General features: G+C 41.4%; 1 non-coding gene and 1 pseudogene across 1 annotated transcript; both read left to right on the top strand.

Annotated features, from left to right (window-relative positions):
• Positions 1–2177: 2177 nt before the first annotated feature.
• Positions 2178–2284, top strand: LOC139029744 (U6 spliceosomal RNA). The gene has a single exon (XR_011481949.1). It is a non-coding gene; the product is annotated as a U6 spliceosomal RNA (small nuclear RNA).
• A 5208-nt stretch (positions 2285–7492) lies between these two features.
• LOC110128233 (acyl-protein thioesterase 1-like) overlaps positions 7493–17987 on the top strand; it is a 29488-nt pseudogene continuing 18993 nt past the window's right edge.

Genomic DNA, 17987 nt, shown 5'->3' with positions numbered 1-17987 from the left:
CTGACAAATACTATTGAAGATTACAACACCTTAAAATATAAAGTGTAATGGCATGGTCTCTCAACCTTCTCCCATCACATTTATAAGTGTGTGCAGGGGCCATTTTATGTATAGAACAGACTTGTGGACTCTGGGAGAAGGCGAGGGTGGGATGTTTCAAGAGAACAGCATTGAAACATGTATATTATCTAGGGTGAAACAGATCACCAGCCCAGGTTGGGTGCATGAGACAAGTGCTCAGGCCTGGTGCACTGGGAAGACCCAGAGGGATCGGGTGGAGAGGGAGGTGGGAGGGGGGACCGGGATGGGGAATTCATGTAAATCCATGGCTAATTCATTTCAATGTATGACAAAAACCACTGCAATGATGTAAAGTAATTAGCCTCCAACTAATAAAAAAAAAAAATAAAATAAAATATAGTATGTGTGCATGCATGCTAAGTCACTTGAATCGTGTCCGACTCTTTACAGCCCTATGAACTCTAGCCCTTCAGGGCTCCTCTGTCCATGGGATTCTCCAGGCAGGAATATTGGAATGGATGGTCATTCCCTTCTCCAGGGGGTCTTGCCAACCCAGTGATTGAACCAGTGTCCCATACATGTCTTGCATTGGCAGGCAGGTTCTTTACCACCAGCAACACATGGGGAGCCCAAAATATAGCCTATAAAATGCATATAATGTAATACATAATAACAACTACTATTAAATGTAATAAATAACAGATAGCTATATTTGCCTCATCCACCCATTTGTCTAAAATATCACCATTTTGTGTTCTGTGTTCCTTGACTCCTAAAGGTAATGTGCGTAAATATCATCTATGTGTTGATGGCTCCCCAGTGGACACCCTGAACTTGAACCCTTTCCTGACTCCTAGATTCATACATGCAGGGCCTGATTGACATTTCCTTTTCAACTTAACTCATTTTTTCCCTGGAAATATTCCTTAAGCTATCAGGCAGTGTGGCTTCCTTTCCCTTTATCTAATCCATTCACAAGTCAGTTCCCCTTTCAAATATATCCTGATCTTGTTCATTTTCATCTCCATCAGTTCATCTCATCAATCTTATCCTCCCTGAAGCTACCACCCTAGGACAAACTTGCATCACATTTTCTCCAGATTTTCTAATACCTTCAAATCTGCTCTCCTATTTCCACTCTTATCCCCTACCATTCTTTTATACAGGTAATCAAAATGATTACAGATAGATAGATAGATGATAGATAGACAGACAGATGGATCTATCCTTCCTGAGTTTCCAATGCACTTACTCCTCAGCACTGCCTCTATGGTCCCATGTGACCTGGCTCTCCTTCAACCATATCTCTGCTCATTCACTATGCTTTAGTGTCTCCTTTCTGTTCCATAAACTCACAAAAACTATTTCCATGTCAAGGCATGTACACATGTGCCCTCTGTCCAGAATGCTCTTTCCCCAGATCTCTGTACAACCACAGGATCATTCCGACTCCAGCTCAAATGTCTGCTCAGAGAGGTTCTCTGAGCTCCAAACATAAAGCAGATCCCTCCTGGGGGTTCACACTTATCACATCACCCTGTTTGGGTTAAATTACGGTCACAGGGCTTCCCTGGTAGCTCGGTCGTAAAGAATCCACCTGCAATGCAAGAGACTCAGGTTCGATCCTTGGGTCAGGAAGACCCCCTGGAAAAGGCAATGGCAACCCACTCCAGGATTCTTGCCTGGAGAATCCCATGGACAGGGGAGCCTGGTAGGCCATGGTCCATGGGGTCACAAAAGAGTCAGACGTGATTTAGTGACTAAACAACGATTTTTTTAAGTATTTGATGTGTTACTTAATTACTGTATATATTTATGGCTGCACTGGGTCTCCAGTCTTGTCGCTGGCTGCCCTTAGTTTAGGTGCCCAGGCTTCTCATTGCGGTGGCTTCTGATGCATAGGCTTTAGGTGCATGGGCTTCAGCCCGTGCAGCAGGCAGGCTCAGATGTTGCAGCCTGTGGGCTTAGCTGCTCTGTGGCATGCGGGGTCTTCCCAGACCAGGGATCAAGCCAGCGTCCCCTGCATTGGTAGGCAGATTTTCAACCATGGGCCCACCCAGAAAGTCCTAAATTACAGTAGCTTTTTATAAAATGTTCTAACGTACTTGTTTACTCACATATTGTCTATTTCTCACCATGAAAATGTGAGCCCCCTAGTCCTCGCTTTGGCAGCACATATACTAAAATTTGAACAATACAGAGAAGATTAGCATGGCCTCTGAGCAAAGATAATATGCAAATTTATGAAGTGTTCCATACTTTTAGAGACATGGATGGACCTAGAGACTGTCATACAGAGTGAAGTACGGCAGAAAGAGAAAAACAAGTATCGTATATTAACACATATATGTGGAATCTGGAAACATGGTATAGATGATCTTCTTTGCAAAGCAGAAATAGAGACACAGACATAGAGAACAAATGTGAGGACACCGAGGAAGTAGGAGGTGAGGTGAGTTGGGAGTCTGGGACTGACATATATGCACTATCGGTACTATGTATAAAATAGATAGCTAATGAGAACTTACTATACAGTGCAGGGAACTCTATTCAGACTCTGTAGTGACCTAAATGGGGAGGAACTCCAAAGAAGAGGGGGTGCTTGTATACATATGACTGATTCACTTTGCTGTAGGGTAGAAATGAATACAACATTGTAAAGCAAATATACTCCAATAAAAAAAATAATTTTAAAAAAGAATATGAGCCCCTTAAAGGCAGAGATCTATTTGTCTTGTTCACTACTGTATCCTCAGAGACTTGAATAGTCCCTAGAACATGGTGGGAAATCAATGTTTTGTTGAATGCTTTGGCATCTCCTTAGAGCACAAAATGTATCTCAAGGTAACATACCTAGGTGAGGACAGAGTCTATTTGCCTACTTACAATAAAAGATGCAACCCAAACACACAGATAGCAGAAGCTTCATCATTTACTTTCTGAATAAACTCCTTTCTCAACATCATAGTCCACCACTATGGATTAAACTTATCTTTTGGAATTTAGTGATAATAGACATCTCAACTTTATTGAGTCTGACTCTTGCTTTTCACAAAAAGCATAAGTCTGAAAAATTAAACATGAAAAATTAAAATTTTTCACTTTATTCTTTATGGCCTCTTCTTGACTAAACCTCAGACTTTGCCTCTAAGAACTGTACTTTTTAGCACAAATGGTTTTATCCACACTTCACACTAAAAGCCTTGAACAAACACTAATACAATTTCTATTAGCTTAAGGTTGTGTTTCTAGGATGACAATCCCAGCTCCCTTAAAATGCCAGGCCTGGGAAAACTCAATACTGCCTGAAGAATTTATTGTTTGTTCTAGCAAAAATTTGACTACAGGCCCGTGACTTCACTTTTTTTTTAAAGAGCATTGAGTTTTGGAAACATGCCATTGTTAATCTTTTCTCTGTCTCTTTGAGATCATATTTTCTATAACTCAGGAATGTCTTTCTCAAGAATCTGGGAGCCAACCCTTTAAAATGCAATCATCAAGGACGGGACACTTGTCTCCTAGTCCCTTAGGGAGAATAGGGGCCTACCTTCCATAGGTGCCAGTTAGCAGACACAGATGGCCTAATCTCATTGACCAAATGACTTAATGTCCTTTAGTAATGTTCCTTTAGCACATTCAGCATTTTTTAAATTTATTTTTTAATTGATGTATATTTGCTTTACAATGTTGTGTTCAGTTCAGTTGCTCAGTTGTGTCCAACTCCTTGCGACCCCATGGACCACAGCAGCCAGGCTTCCCTGTCCATCACCAACTCCCAGAGTTCACTCAAACTCATGCCCATTGAGTCAGTGATGCCATCCAACCACCTCATCCTCTGTCGTCCCCTTCTCCTCTCTCCCTCAATATTCCGCAGCATCAAGTTCTTTTCAAATAAGTCAGCTCTTCACACCAGGGGGCCAAGGTATTGGAGTTTCAGCTTCAACATCAGACCTTCCAATCAACATTCATGACAGATTTCCTTTAAGATGGACTGGTTGGGTCTCCTTGCAGTCTAAGGGACTCTCAAGAGTCTTCTCCAACACCACAGCTCAAAAGCATCAATTCTTCAGTGCTCAGCTTTCTTTATAGTCCAACTCTCACATCCATACATGACTACTGGACTAATGTCATGTTAATTTCTGCTATACAATAAAGTGAATCAGCTATATGTATGCATATATGCACTATGGCTGTATGTATACAACCATATGGAGATACAACCACTATGGAGACCAGTATGGAAGTTCCTTAAAAAACTAAAAATATAACTACCGTATAACCCAGAAATTCGACTAGTGGGGCTATACCCAGAGAAAAGCAGAATTCAAAAAGACACAGGTACCCCAATGTTCATTGCAGCACTATTTACAATACCCAGGACATGGGAGCAACCTAAATGTCTGTCAACAAATGAATGAATAAAGAAGATGTGGTACATATATACAATATAATATTACTCAGCCATGAAAAGGAACAAAATTGGGTCATTTGTAGAGACGTGGATGTATCTAGAGACTGTCATATAGAGTGAAATAAGTCAGAGAGAGAAAAACAAATATCATATATTAATGCATATATGTGGAATCTAGCAAAATGGTACAGATGATCATTTTGCAGGGCAAGAATAGAGACACAGACATCCAGCATTTAAAAAGCCTCCTGCCTTTTGTTTTGCTAAGTTTAGTTCAGCTCCACAGTGAAGTCTCTTTCCCCTTCTGCAGTAGCTTAAGTAAAACCTGTCCTGCTACTTTTAACCAGAGTCTGGTGAATAATTTCTCTTTAACATCATGAACTGGCCCTTTATTCCATGTGGCATATCAGACTCTATATTAGCGTGGATGAATTCTCACAGATTATATACTTCATCTCAGCAGCATTTCAGGCTCCTAAAGGTGATGCTATTCCTCAGGAATGGTTATTAACACAGTCTTCACTGGGACGGGAGCTGGACTTAGGGGAGAAACTAGTGATGAATCTCCATCTAAAAAAGGGAAAATGATTGAGCTATGCCCTGAAGCAATGCCCAGGCACCTGTCTCCAAATTTCTCTTAGAAGTCTAAACTCAAGTCACTCTGAATACCTTGCATTATGTCACTTGGGTCTTGAAGTTTTGAGTAATGGTGGAGACTCTGAGTTCTGTGAAACAGTGGATCTGTGGTCTGGGGCTCAGGAGAGAGATCTGGGCTTGGACACACAGAATTGAAGCAATAAATTTTCAGATATAAATTGAGTAGGTAAGACTACTCAGCAAGAAGGAGATGACTAAGGGACTTGCCTTGATGTCCAGTGGTTAAGATTCCTCCTTCCAATGCAGGAGGCACAGGTTTGACACCTGGTTGGAAATCTAAGGGCCCACATGCTTCGGGGCATGGCAATTTTTTTTTTTAAAGACTGAATTGGCTGAGAGGAGGGCCGATGATGATAGCTCCTAGGAAATGTGAATCCTTTCAGAAAAGGTGAAGGAATGTATTTCCCAACTCTAAACATACAGTAATACACATAGAAAATAGCATTTGTGTGGGACATCACATGCTGTGGGTAAGCTGTGAGAGATTTAGGGGTGTCTATATGGACATGGTAAAATTTTTCATTACTTTATGTATTGGTTTTCCTAGAGCTTCTATAACAAAGTACCACAAATTGTGGCTTAAAAGAGCAGAAATTTATTGTCTCACGATCTGGAGGCGTTAAGTCCAAAATCGGTGGTGTCGGCAGAGCCATGGTACTTTTGAAATCTATGAAGGAAATCTTTCCTTGCCTCTGGTAGTTTCCTTGCCTCAGCAGTCTTTGGCTCTTGGGTGTTTTTTTTTTCTTGAAACTGCATAACTCGGATATCTGATGACATTCTTCCCGTGTATCTCTCTGTTTTCAAATGCCCATTGTTTTTTTCAGGTACCATGTACCTTGAGCTCTGTGCTGAGTCGTGCCTGCCTCTTTGCAACCACAAGGACTATAGCCCTCCAGGCTCTTCTGTCCATGGGAGTTGTCAGACAGGAATACTGAAGTGGGTTGCCATTTCCTCCTCCAGGGTATTTTCCCAACCCAGCGATTGAACCTGCATCTCCTGTATCTCCAGCATTGCAGACGGATTCTTTACTTACTGAGCCACCAGGGAAGCCTTGTTTTGTCAAGACACCAGTCATATTCAGTTAGGGCTTCAGCCTGCTCCAGTATGACCTCAGCTTAACTAATTATATCTGCCATGGTTCTTTTTCCAAATGATGTCATATTCTGAGGAACTGGTGCTTATGACTTCAACATATGTTTTTATGGGGAAAACACAATTCAATCCATAATAACTTCTTTTTATAGCACAACTGTAATAAAATAAAGGTAGTAGGAATGCTAAATATTGAATTTATAAAATATGTAAGCTGACTTTTTAATATTAAATTTTGTTTGAAATGGATTTCTTTCTAATTATATGTGATCTCTTCCATTTCCTTTTTCCTCTTGCAAATCCCTCTGAATGAAGTCACGGGCAGCAGAATATACAGCATGGTTTAGACACACACCATAGCAGGGCTTGGATAGTGAGAAAACTTTCCCCACATCTTGGGGAAAAGATGATATGTATCTCTTCATGAGCACCATGTTAAAAATATAAACTCATAGCATTCTCCAGGAGCTAGAGCCCAAGAGACGCCACTGGCGAGCCATCATCCATTGGACACAGCCTCCAGGGAGGGGTAGGGAATTTCTCTAAGGCCAGGAGGGGCTGCAGCAGCCCCCACCTTTGCTGGAAACTTCAGGGAGTGAGGAGCAGCAACGAAGGAACAGAGCAGATGGCGGCAGCATTTGGCAGGTCTTCAGCATCTCCATCACAAATACCCAGTAGGATCCAGTCGGTGGCCTTGCCAGTGGGGCCAGAGAGGTGGAAGAGGTCTTCCCTGCTGGTCCAGGGACTCCACACTCCCAATGCAGGGGGCCGGTGTTTGATCCCTGGTTGGGAAGCTAGATCCCATAGGCCGCAAGTAAGAGCTGGTGCAGCCAAATAATTAATTCAAAAAAGAAGAAGGGCAGAGAGATGGAAGGAGGGTTTTCCTTCATGGGGGCGCAAAGTTTGCTTGAAGGGAAAGAGGAGGAGGAGATGAGGAATGAGGGAGGGCCCAGGTGGCTGTCTGAATCTGCCACCTTGGTGACCTCAGCTGGATCAGAGCCAGGGCATCACGGGCAGGTTAAACCTGCCCCTGCTGTCAGCAGGAGGATGCGGAGCCCAACCACTGTCAGGCTTTGGACGCTTGGGTTAACATCTGCTGCAAAGCCTTTCTCTACCAGCTTGGTATCTCCGGGAATTTCTGAGCTGGAGTAGGCTCAGTTGGAGGTGCTTTTACTGCTGCTCCAGGCCAGGGCCCTGCTGCTCTTGGAGTCCATGGTCCTCCTGTGCCGCACAGTTCTGGTGGAGATGGACACTGTGGGCCCTATGGCTTGTGGCACTTTGGCTTGAGAATCAAAATTGGTGAAAAGCTAGATGACGTTGTTGCTGGACTTCCGGTCTCTTAGCTGGTATGTGGTAGGATCCGGGCTCTGAATATCCACTTACCATTTACTTTTAAAACAGACAAGGTGTTTTTGCTCAGGGAATTTGATTCTCATATTCTTGATCATTATAAACAGTAAGAAATGTTTCACTCAAATGTTATTGTTGGTCAGTCGCCAAATTGTGCCTGACTCTTTATGACCCCATGGACTGCAGAACGCCAGGCCTCCCTGTCCCTCACCATCTCCTGGAGTGTGCCCAAGTTCATATTCATTGAATTGGTAAGATGCAAGGAGCCTTTTCCTTTTACTTAGATAGGTAATAACAAAATTTTTATAACCACTCAAATGTTTATGAAGTTTAAAATTATACATAAAGAATCTATCAACCCTTCCTTCTTAAAAAATTTGAAGACAAATGTAACAGGAAATTGCAAAGGTGAAAATGGATTTTGAATCCAATTGAATTTTCTTGCTTGAAATATAAATATAATGTTGATTTACAATGTTTTAGTTTCACATGTAGGGCAAAGTGATTCATTTTTACATATGCATTTATCTATTTTTTTCAGATTCTTGTCTCTTTTAGGTTGTTATAAAGTATTGAGTATAGTTCCTTGTGCTATAGGTACTTGTTGTTTATTTTATATGCAATAATATGTATATATTAATCCCAAATTCCTAATTTATCCCTTCTCCCAGCCTTCCTCTTTGGTAACCATAAATTTGTTTTCTATGTCTGTGAACTTGTTTCTGTTTTGTAAATAAGTTCATTTGTATCATTTTTTTAGATTCTCCATATAAGTGCTGTCATATGATATTTGTCTTTCTCTGTCTGACTTGCTTCACTTAGTCTGAAAAGCTCTAGGTCTATCCATGTTGCTGAAAATGGCATTATTTCTTTCTATATCATGGCTGAGTAATATGCCATTGTAAATATGTAGCACATCTTCATTCATCTCTTGGTGGATATTTAGGTTTTTCCCATGTCTTGGCTATTGTAAGTAGTGCTGTAATGAACATTGGGGTGCATGTATCTTTTTGAATGATGACTTTTCTCTGGAGTGGGATTTCCAATTGAATTTTTCTCTTGATGAGCAAGTCTGTCTTATTAGGGTGGTCATCCTGCAGCTACCTTGGAGACTACTAAAAGTAGAGTTGGCACTAATATACTTGGAGAGTGAATTTGGTCCTCTGATTCCTGTGCCCATAGGAAGGAATTCCTTCCTGGCTTCCTTACCACCACCAGCTGTCTCTGGAGGTATGCACTCCCCTCTTTGGGCTGATAAAACTGATGTGCAACTTGGCCTTGGAAGTGAGTTCCATATGCTGCTGACGAGAGAAGCATACTTTAGGACCCACTCTTCTTAGGTGGCCCTTAAAGAAATGGCAACCCACTCCAGTATTCTTGCTTGGAAAATCCCATGGACAGAGGAGCCTGGAGGGCTACAGTCCATGAGGTCTGTAACTCACAGACTGGCAACCCGTGGCTTGGCATCAAATCACAAAATAAATGTGCTTGTAACGAAAGCCATCAGCCAGGAGGTTCTGTACTTGCAGGCACACTCTGGGTAAAGCAATCAATGTCTCTCTGCCTCCTGCCAGTTGGGAAGCTCTGAGGTAGAGGTTACATCCTTAACAGAACAACTTGTTAAGCAAGAGAGAAACAAAAAAGTCTAGTGTCCCAGAGACCAAGGAGGGTGTGGCCCACAGAGGCATGTGCAGAGGATACTCTTGGAAGATAAGGCCTAAAAGGCTCCCACAAAGAGGCTGTGAGAGACCGTGGGGGCAGTGGTTTCGGTCCGTGGTCGGAGCCCAGGCACAAACCAGCGTGTTTCGCAGAGAAGGGCGGTGAGAAGTAGGGGCAGCAGGGGCAGCAGGCACCTCTTCTGTAAACTCTGCCGCTTGGGATCCCCAAACTTCCTGATTCGCTTTGTTCTTGTAGGATGTTAAAACCCACCCCACAGGACTGCTGAGAGGACTTAAAGAATTCACATGAAAAGTTTCTGAAAATTATAAAGCATCAGAAATGTATAAACATATATATATAATCAGGTATCTGTGTGTGTGCATGCGCGCACACATGCCCAGTCCGCTCTGACTCTTGGCAACACCATGGACTCTAGCCCACCCGGTTCCTCTGTCCATGGGATTTTCCAGGAAAGAATATGGAGAGGGTTGCCATTTCCTGCTGCAAGGGTCTTCCCGATCCAGGAATCGAACCCATGTCTCTTGCGTCTCCTGGATTGGAAGGCAGATTCTTTACCACTGCACCACCTGGGACTTCCATCAGTTATCTTTAGTTCTAATGAAAGTGTGATTCCTCCATGCCCACCTCCACTCCCACCTCCACCCCACCAAAGCCATCTCTTTTCTTAAAAACACACACACACACACACACACACACACACACACACACTTATTTATTTATTTATTTCTGGCTGGAATGGGTCTTTGTTGCTTCACAGGGCTTCCTCTAGTTGCGGTCAGCAGGGGCTACTCTCTGGTCGTGGTACACAGGCTTCTCATTGCAGTGGCTTCTCTTACTGCAGCGCACAGGCTTTAGGGCATGTGGGTTTCAGTAGCTGTGGCTCCTGGGTTCTAGAGCACAGGCTCAATAGTTGCGGTGCACAGGCTCCATGACATGTGGGATCTCCCTGGATCAGGAATCAAACCCGTGTCTCCTACATTGGCAGGCAGATTCTTTACTACCAAAGAAGCCCAGTTGTCTTCTTTAAAATCTAGGTTTTTTTTTTTTTTTTTTTTTCAAAAAAGTGGTAGTGAGCCAGGAACGAGAGCTGTGTGGAGTCAACATTCGCTGACGCCCTTTGGTGCTCAGGTGGTAAGTGAAAGGAAATACCCTAAAATGTCTCAAAGAAAGGGAAAAAAATCCTTTCAAAGAGCCTTCTCTCTACAAACTATTGGATTTACTGTCTGAGAGGCAGGTGTTTTTGTATTAATAGTGATTCAGGTTTGGCAAAATGCTGAGAAGCAGCCCACAGACATGATGATTAATTCCCTGAAATTTGCAGAGAATATAAAATGGAGGAAGGACTGGGAGTCTAGATTTGGGCTAGAAGTGGCCTTGACTGAGCCTGCAAATCCTAATGGAAACAGATCACTGGAATGACCCACCAGTGAACCCAACTCCACCTTTCCAAGCCTAGGTAGAGTGTACTTTGATGTTCACTTTGAGGAAGAACATGTTCCAGAAGAAAGTGTTCACGGATCTAAAAGCTTGGCTTCCTTTCCCATCAGGTTTATATGATCGATCAATTTGACTGGGTAACAGGTCTGTGTACCACTGAAGTGGTATCAGGCCTAGCTACACATAATTGCAATTCTGAATCCTTCAATCCTGGAATTGTATTTACCTTTGCAATCAAACTATTTCATTTTGCACACATAACTGTCATTACCTGTGTAGATCATTCAACAGGTGGTTGGCCTTAGGAAAAAAAACCTCAAAAGTGTTTTTGGTATAAACTGAAACAGTAGTCTGAACGACTATTTTCACTTTCTGAAAATTTCCTTCAAAGCAAAAATTATACCAGTTAAATAGGCAAAAAAGATTTTATTCAAGGCTATTGCATTAGGGGAGTACTAACTCTGAATGTCAGAACTGACTCTGAACTCAACTTTGCTGGAGAGTAGGTAGGTTTCTTAAGGGTTGGGGAAGCTGGAGAATGTTTGAGGAAGTCATAGGTTATCTGTGTTTGCTAACTGGCTTCAACCAAATAAAAAAAATAATAAACTCCTCCTACTTTTATCATATAAGGTAATTTTGTAACTTGGAGGAAGGTGTCCACTGAAGTTAGGCTCTTCCCTCCCAGGGAACTGGGAGATAGAGGTGCCATCTCCTTTGAGGATTATGTTTTTTAAAAATTTTATTTAGTTTAATTGGAGACTAATTACTTTACAATATTGTGGTGGTTTTTCCCATACATTGACATGACTCAGCCACCGGTGTATATGTGTCCCCCTCCACCCGTCCGGAACCCCCCTTCCACCTGCCTCCCCATCCCATCCCTCTGGGTCTTCCCACTGCACCCGCTTTGAGGATTACATTTTAAAGAGATAGCTCCCAGGTCATGGAGAAAGATATTTTTGGGTTGTAAAACTTGCAAGAGGCTTTTAAAGGGCATCTCAAAGGGGCAGAGAAATAATTCACAAGTTTTCTTGGCTTCCCTGGTGGCTTATTCAGTAAAGAATCTGCCTGCAATGCGGGAGACTGCCTGCAATGCAAGAGACCTGAGTTCAATCCCTGGGTCAGGAAACTCCCATAGAGGAGGAAATGGCTACCCACTCCAGTATTCTTGTCTGGAGAATTCCGTGGACAGAGGAGCCTGGAGGGCTACAGCCAGTGGGGTCACAAGGGTAGGACATGACTTGATTAAACTATGAACTAAAAGCAGTGGTCTAAGAAAAAGAAGGTCAGAGGAAGAAGCCTGCTTAAAGTTCAGTCAGGCTGAAGGGAAGTTAAGGCCATCGTAGGCAATGGTCACAGATGAAAGATCATTTGATATTGAAATAATTTTTCCTCAATCTAATTATTAATTTTTCTGTCAAGTCCACCTTTGTTTTATTCAATGAAATTGCCATCTCTTCTAATTGTTGCAAATCTACAATGAGCACTTTCCCATAAAACAGTCTACAATGGTGGGAGTTTTCTCTGCATTGTCCAACTTGGTAGACACTAGCCATGAGTGGCTATTGAGCACTTGAAATAGGCCAGTGTGACTGTGGAACTGCATTTTAAATTTTAATAGATTTAAATTTAACTAATCAGACATGGCTAGTGGCTGCCATATTGGAAAATATAACCTCCAAATCTTTCTCACCATCATTTTATCAGCAGAAAAAAAGACTATCAATGTAACATCCATGACTGTATCATTCTTCAAGGGAGAATTATCAATGGGGTTTAGGCGAAGAGGTGGCAAGAATAAAACAGAAGAACTATACAAAAAAAACTTCACGACCCAGATAATCATGATGGTGTGATCACTCACGTAGACCCAGACATCCTGGAATGTGAAGTCAAGTGGGCCTTAGGAAGCATCACTATGAACAAAGTTAGTGGAGGTGATGGAATTCCAGTTTAGCTATTTCAAATCCTGAAAGATGATGCTGTGAAAGTGCTGCACTCAATATGCCAGCAAATTTGGAAAACTCAGCAGTGGCCACAGGACTGGAAAAGGTCAGTTTTCATTCCAATCCCAAAGAAAGGCAATGCCAAAAAATGCTCAAACTACCGCACAATTGCACTCATCTCACACGCTAGTAAAGTAATGCTCAAAATTCTCCAAGTCAGGCTTCAGCAATACGTGAACCGAGAACTTCCAGATGTTCAAGCTGGTTTTAGAAAAGGCAGAGGAACCGGAGATCAAATTGCCAACATCTGATGGATCATTGAAAAAGCAAGAGAGTTCCAGAAAAACATCTATTTCTGCTTTATTGATGATGCCAAAGCCTTCAACTATGTGGATCACAGTAAACTATGGAAAATTCTTCAAGAGACGGGAACACCAGACCACCTGACCTGCCTCTTGAGAAACCTGTATGCAGGTCAGGAAGCAACAGTGAGAACTGGACATGGACCAAGAGACTGGTTCCAAATAGGAAAAGGAGTATGTCAAGGCTGTCTATTGTCACCCTGCTTATTTAACTTACATGGAGAGTACATCATGAGAAACGCTGGGCTGGAAGAAGCACAAGCTGGAATCAAGATTGCCGGGAGAAATGTCAGTCACCTCAGATATGCAGAAGACACCACCCTTATGTCAGAGTGTGAAGAGGAACTAAAAAGCCTCCTGATGAACGTGAAAGAGAGTGAAAAAGTTGGTTTAAAGTTCAACATTCAGAAAACTAAGATCATGGCGTCTGGTCCCATCACTTCATGGGAAATAGATGGGGAGACAGTGGAAACAGTGACATACTTTATTTTTTTGGGCTCCAAAATCACTGCAGATGGTGATTGCAGCCATGAAATTAAAAGATGCTTACTCCTTGGAAGGAAAGTTATTACCAACCTAGATAGCATATTAAAAAGCAGAGACATTACTTTGCCAACAAAGGTCTGTCTAGTCAAGGCTATGGTTTTTCCAGGTCATGTATGGATGTGAGAGTTGGACTGTGAAGAAAGCTGAGAGCCGAAGAATTGATGCATTTGAATTGTGGTGTTGGAGAAGACTCTTGAGAGTCCCTTGGACTGTAAGGAGATCCAACCAGTCCATCCTAAAGGAGATCAGTCCTGGGTGTTCATTGGAAGGACTGATACTGAAGCTGAAACTCCAATACTTTGACCGCCTGATGTGAAGAGTTGACTCATTGGAAAAGACTCTGATGTTGGGAGGGATTGGGGGCAAGAGGAGAAGGGGACAACAGAGGACGAGATGGCTAGATGGCATCACCGACTCGATGGACATGGGTTTGAGTAAACTCCGGGAGCTGGTGATGGACAGGGAGGCCTGGTGTGCTGCGATTCATGGGGTCGCAAAGAGTTGGACACGACTGAGTGACTGAACTGAACTGAAATGATACTCACTTTGCAGGATGTTGCTAAAACTGAGCCAGATACTGTGTGTGAAAGTACCTAGCAAAACGCTTAGTGTAAAATAGGTATCCAACAATGTGAGTTTCCTGTTCAATCTCCTTCAGGGGGTTGATGAATGAATCATGGAGAGTCTTCACACCATTTTGAACATAACAACAGAGCCTTGGTTGTGTTACTGGAGCAGATGGGCTAATGTTCCTCATTGTTACAAGGCACAGTTGCTCTTGCTGTTTTGTGGTCTACAGGAAGTTAATCTTGGAAATAATCACCTTCCTTGTATTGCCTCCAATAAAAATGCCAAATTTTCAGATTAGAAATTGCAAGCATTTGAGTTACTCTCAAGACATTTAATACTAATTATTTCTTAGTGCATGATGTCATTGATGCACTCTTTTCTTAGAAGAGCTCAAACAAACAAAAGCTGTAAAAAGACCAGCAGAACATCCATCCTCTGAAGATTCCTCTGAGGTAAGAACATGATTTTAACATTATATATTTGTAAAAGAACTTACCTCTTTATGGAGAGTTAGTTATATCATTTAGAATGCGGGATACACAGAGGAGGAAAGTAGGAACACGTATAAAGAGGGAAGGAATGATTTTGGCAAATCTTGGTGTACTGCAGTTAGCTTTAGTCTGAAGTGAAGAGGCTCTAGCCCCTGCCGTTAGGAACACACAGTATTAAGTTGTGCTCACACACCTGGTTTCTCCCACATACTATGTTCTTGCCTATGTTGGAGCTGGCTTTTTCCCCAGTGTTAACTGGGGAAATTATCATGTAAATTTTCACTAGTTTTCCATAGTTCCATCTCAGCTTTCTTTTGGGGACTCTACGGTGATCAGTGGCCCCAAAAGATGAGTTCACCAGTGTATTTATATGAAAAGTAATTATTTTGAATAACCTACACTTCCTCTTCTGATTCAAGAGTTTGGAGTGTTGTATTCAATGAAAAGTAGAATAGCAGAACTCCTTCTCTTAGATCCCATCACACTGACACTTATGAATAAATGAATTGTAGCAGTTTATTTCAGAGAAGGCAATGGCACCCCACTCCAGTACTCTTGCCTGGAAAATCCCATGGACGGGGGAGCCTGGTAGGCTGCAGTCCATGGGGTCGCGGAGAGTCAGACACGACTGAGCGACTTCACTTTCACTTTTCACTTTGATGCATTGGAGAAGGAAATAGCAACCCACTCCAGTGTTCTTGCCTGGAGAATCCCAGTGACGGGGGAGCCTGGTGGGCTGCCATCTATGGGGTTGCACAGAATTGGACACGACTGAAGTGACTTAGCAGCAGCAGCAACAGTTTATTTCATAACTGGTTTGAATATGGAGGTGTCATATAATGCATTTTTATTCTGACTCTTATGCCAAGGTAGGTATGACCCATTTCTCATTAGCTAAAAAGGTGTCGTTTTAAGAAAAATTTTCTTAAAACAACTCAAAATTGACACAGTATAGAAATGATAAGGTTATAACTTACTAAAAAATACTATTAAAGCAGATACCATAATCCAGTTAAGATACTTAGTTACATTTTTAGGGTCATGTCTATAGTTATGTAAGACACTATTCAACTGTTCAACTGTTTCCTTCCCCAGAACTTGAACATACAATATATAGCAAAGAAGGACACTAACATTTTTGCCAGGAAGCTCTATATGCAGATATACATATGAAATGACCTTTTAAAATTCAGTTTTTAAACCCACTTTTAGTTCTCATCGACCTTACCTTGAATTCACTTGCTTTTTCACTTTTATGATTCCTTTGGATACAACAAATCACCTTTATGTTGTAATGATTGACTAAACATGCTGCTGCTGCTGCTAAGTTGCTTCAGTCGTGTCCGACTCTGTGCGACCCCATAGACGGCAGCCCACCAGGCTCTGCAGTCCCTCTCTAGGCAAGAATACTGGAGTGGGTTGCCATTTCCTTCTCCACTAAACAGGCTAATATTCTACAAATACAATATAATTTGCTTTCACTCAATTTTTATACCAATTAAGAAGCACATTCATTTCTCATGAATAGTTGCTGAACTCATGGTAGACTTTTAAGAATATTAACTTAAAACTATATTTTTCAATAAATAACTGGAAATATCCTTATTTGCAAGCAATAAAAAGCTAAACCAAAAAAGATTTGCAAAAAATTGGGAAGTAGGGAAGTGTTTAAGATTTCTGAAAAAATCATTTACAAAATTAGTCCCTTGTACTCTTTCTAGAAGCCATGAGTTATTGTTTTATCTCTACTTTATAGCTAATCTCTGCAGAATATCTTTGGTCCACAAATCTAAATGTAACTTCTTTCAAACACCTGGGGCAAACATTTCTGATTTATGGGAAAAAAATTTTAATTGTTTTCATTTCTTTGGCCACACGGCATGTGGGATCTTAATTTCCTGACCAGTGATTGAACCCATGCCCTCGCAATGGAAGTGTGGAGTCTTAACCACTGTACCACCAGGAAAGTCCCTTATTAATGAAATTTTCATCATTGACCCTTAAAAAACTTCAGTACTTGACTTAAAAACATGATTCTGAATATATTCAAGGTATAAGGTAACAGTATTAGTTAATCCGATTAATGCTAATACTGTAATGGGTAGACTAATTCTTTCCAAGAATGACTCCTGGGGCATTGCCAAAGTCTGTTTCCTTTTCCATTGTTCAACTTCTTTCCAGAGTTTTATGTAAGCTTTGCTTAGACATTCACCCTGAGATCACAATACAATTTTCTTACTTCATTGAAAACTTTCTATCTTACAGTTTCAAAGTTTGGGATTTTATTTTTCACTTGTAGACTACAGGAACTACCATTTGAAACACAAATATATTTCTGTGTTCACTTTCCACACCACCCAGCTAGCATTAAAGGATAATGTCTTGCTAATTGTGCAAATTTACCTTCTTGGGTTCCAAGTAACACTTTCAGAAGAGGTTTCCTTTCTTCTTTTTTATTTTCAAAATGAAGAAAACCTGTTGCAGAATTGGTTCCCATCATGAATGGGCTCCTTCCATCATGGAATCACAGGCTCTTGCAGTTGGATCTAGTCCAACATCCCACCCAAATTAAAAAAAAAAAAAGAATCTATGATTTAGTATAACTTAGCGCTCTGATAGATGGTCATCTAGTCTTGGCTTGAAACCCATCCATGATGGGAAATTCATCATAAAAACCTTGTTCTGTTTATGGTATAATGTAAAACCCACTGATTTTGGAAACTGACAGACTAGTTTACAACTCCCGTTCTAGCAACCTGAGGTGGGGCAAAGTTATTTACCTTCTCTGAGCCTCATCTTCTTTTCCGATTTCTGGCATGTGCTGGTGGTGATTTAGTTGCTAACTCGTGTCCAACTCTCGAGACCCCTTGGACTGTACCCTGCCAGGCTCCTCTATCCATGGGCTTTCCCAGGCAAGAATATTGGAGTTGATTGCCATTTCCTTCTCCAGAGGATCTTCCTGACCCAGAGATTGAACCCGGGTCTCTTGCGTTGCAGGCAGATTCTTTACTGACTGAGCCACCAAGGAAGCCCATTTCTGGCATATAAGTGATCAAAAAAACAGAATGACAAACTATATGAGGCTAAAACTGGTTAATGTAAAGTATGCTCAGTGATTTATACCCCTTACCCCAATAATTCTATCCCCAGAGGGGGAAAGAAACAAACAAACCTTTTTTCTCATGTTAAACTCAAATCTGCTTCTCTGTAAATTAATTCATTCAGTAAATATTTATAGGAGCATTGTTCAAGGTAGTGTATATAACTGTGAAAAGACCGAAGGGAACTTATTCTTAAGGAAATTATATTCTAATAAGAAGAAACAGACCAACAGACAAAAAGAAAAAAATAAATGAACTAAGTCGACAAGGAGAAAAAAAATTAAATAATAGATAATTATATCAAAAACTAAAATAGGGTTACA

This window comes from Odocoileus virginianus, chromosome 19, assembly GCF_023699985.2.
Source record: "Odocoileus virginianus isolate 20LAN1187 ecotype Illinois chromosome 19, Ovbor_1.2, whole genome shotgun sequence".
Taxonomy (NCBI): domain Eukaryota; kingdom Metazoa; phylum Chordata; class Mammalia; order Artiodactyla; family Cervidae; genus Odocoileus; species Odocoileus virginianus.
Note: the sequence above shows the minus strand (reverse complement) of the source record. Positions and strands in the feature narration are given on the sequence as shown.